This window comes from Vigna unguiculata, chromosome 1, assembly GCF_004118075.2.
Source record: "Vigna unguiculata cultivar IT97K-499-35 chromosome 1, ASM411807v1, whole genome shotgun sequence".
NCBI lineage: Eukaryota > Viridiplantae > Streptophyta > Magnoliopsida > Fabales > Fabaceae > Vigna > Vigna unguiculata.
Window position 1 is genome coordinate 6,270,001 of NC_040279.1, and position 3,227 is coordinate 6,273,227.

Consider the following 3,227-nt stretch of genomic DNA (forward strand, 5'->3'; position numbering starts at 1 on the left):
ACATGGGAATGTTTAATACTCTCAATTTAAGGTAATTTAATTTTTTTTACTTATTCTTATTAATTTTTGTTTAATTTGAAGAACTCTTTTGTTTCGTTAAAATAATTTTCGTTATTTTTTAACCATTGAGTATGTATGTTGATATTTGAAAAATTTTCTTAGATCTCTAATGTATTTTTCATTTTATTATACCCTTAATTATACATTTGATTTCCTTTGTGCGATTTCTTTGAATAGTCTCTCGAATTATTTCTAAGACACACATTTGTTAACTTTTTAATATTTTTATTTATTGTTTATTTTCATCATGTAGAATAATTTTTCAATATATTCAATTTAATTATTTATTATTTTCTAACTGATTATCAATCATACTGTAATTTTTTCACTTTAATTGTATAAATAACTTTTATTTACTATAATATAAAAATTTAATGTAATTGCCATGAATATTTTTTTGTCACTATCCAACATATATTGGGGTTCAAAAGATACAAAATCTATGTCAAATTTTTATTATTATGTTTATTATTTATTCTTTGTGTCATTTTGATAAGTGATGTATTATAACTTCTATTAGTGTATAAAAACGAGATTCATTAAAATTTAAAAAATTTAAGTAAACAAACATTTAAAATATATTTTAATTTGAATATTTGTTTTCCTTTTATATATTTTTTAAATATTTTTTAATTTTATCAACTAAGTTTCATTAATGTTTGTAGTTTGCAAATTTAATAAATGTTTTGGTTTTCATGAAATTTTACTTGGTATTCTAATCTAAAATGTAAACAATTATAATTTATTTCAAAGTATTTGATATGGAAGAAACAATCATCCTCCTAATATTGAATATTTGATAATATTATGTTTCCTTTACCGTAATTTTTTTCTTTTATAAAAATTAATATTGAAGTAGTTAGAAGATGGGTATGGGTATTGGTACAATATTATGTTACCCGATAGGAATGAGGATGAGACAAAAGTTTGATACTCGTTGAGTTTGGGTATGAAAATATGAATTATTTTTTTGTACAAGAATAAGTATGGGATAGCGAAACCCGTGTCCGCCCCGCCTCGTCGTATCCCTAATTATATATCAAAATAATGACTTGACGTATATAATTAAGAATATATATGTAATCCCACGAGTAAATAAAAGAGAAATGGGAAGCAGATAAATAATCACAATAGAATATGTTGTGACAGCAATGATCTTTGTTTTTTGACTCACTTTTTAATAACATTAAGAAAAATTATTTATTTCAAGGGTAATATTAGTATATTTAAAAAATAAAATCTCACGTCTTTTAATATGTGAAAATAAATAAATAAAATAATAAGATAATATAAAAACTATCTCACCCAATGAACAAAAGAATTAAATGACAAATAATCAATTGAAAAATATAGAATTTTTTAGTATTTTATCATATATTTGATTAAAAAGGGTCCCAAGGAAAAGCTATAGAAACATGTGATTAAAGAAAACATTTGGTATTTTGTTGTAAGAAAATTATGAGATAATTGTTATATTTGGACCATGGGTAGTCCTTTTGTTAATGTTCTTAATAGTTTTGATGTATGATAATATTACTCCATGCGTTTTTTATGTTATTGAGTGTTATTATATCTTTAAACGAGTGAGTAACTTAATATTTTTAAATGTTACAAAAACTATATGATCAACTATTAAATACCATGTTTAGTGTTACAGCTTATTAATTACACTTGTGTAATAAAAAAATGAATTAAATTAACTTTCATAATTGTATTTTATATATTTTGTTTTTATGTTATAGAAATGCAGTTATTTACTCTGTATGAAAAATAAAACGTACAAATAAAAAAAAAAAAATCAATATGATGATGGAGATAAAATTAGTACCTTCACTTTTTTTCCTATCATGAAGAATTGTGATAAAATATGTCATAATCGATTATACAAATGAGACAATGGATTATGTGAGTTTAAAAACTTTGATTTTTATTATTAATTTATTTTGTAAATAACAATTAAAAGAAATATTAAAATAATAAGTAAATAAAATTAATTAACTTAAATTTTAATATCAAATAAAATTATTTATTTTATACATTAAAATTTATAATAATTTTTTATTTACTTTTTATTTTTATTTATAAAATTATATTTTAAATCTAATTATTTTTAAACTTTAATTTTATAACTATTTTTAAAAATAACAATATATATATATATATATATATATATATATATATATATATAACTAAATTTATTCAGTCACATTTATTACAAATTTTCTATTCAAATTCACTTGCTTTCTCTCAATTCATACAACCTTATTTTTTCATCACATTTTCCCTCATTTTTATCCTTTTTCAATCCATCAAATTCACCCCTTCATCCAAATGAGTATCTAAAATAATATTTGAAATGTTAAGAAAATATAACTACAATTATCAACTAATTACACTTTTTAAATGTTATCAAAGAAATAATATAAAAACATTTTTGAAATGTTGATAACGTGTTAAAATGGTGATAAAGTCACTTTTTAAAATTTGTCAAAAGTAACAAGTTAGTATCCTTTTTTAAATGCTTTTAGTCCCATGTTAATGATGTTGTTAAAACTCTTTAACGACATATTTTAAACTGCATTTTGTAAAGTAATTTTTATATGGTAACATTTCTTTTCAATATTGTTAAAACCCAATAATCTTGTAGATATGCAATATGTAAACCTTTTCTTTCTTCTTTCTTTAAACACTTTCAAATATTTCCGTCAAGCTTTATTTGTTTCTTACTATCTCACAAAGATTCTTATTACATAATATATTATTAAGTAATTAGCGAATTCATTATTAAACATCAAAAGACGGTTTGGCCGAGTGGTCTAAGGCGCCAGATTTAGGCTCTGGTCCGAAAGGGCGTGGGTTCAAATCCCACAGCCGTCAAAAATTTTAATTTTTTACTTTTTAAAAAACAAGCTTCTTTTATATTTTTTATATTTATTTTTTTTAATGATGGGTGTGCTTTTGAAAAGAAAAAACATTTTATTTCAATTTTTTAATTTTTAAAAAAGAAGGTTTTTTTTTTTTTTTTTATAATGGGTGTGCTTTTGAAAAGAAGCTTCTAAATTTTGTTTTTGCAATAATGGCTCAGCTGTGAAAAATTAAAAAGAAACATATATATACGAAAACATAATAATAATATTGATAAATCTTTACACCAACATGTTATTATT

General features: G+C 21.3%; 1 non-coding gene across 1 annotated transcript; it reads left to right on the forward strand.

Moving 5' to 3' along the window:
- Positions 1-2,857: 2,857 nt before the first annotated feature.
- TRNAL-UAG lies at positions 2,858-2,937 on the forward strand. The gene has a single exon. It is a non-coding gene; the product is annotated as a tRNA-Leu (tRNA).
- The last annotated feature ends 290 nt before the right edge of the window (positions 2,938-3,227 follow it).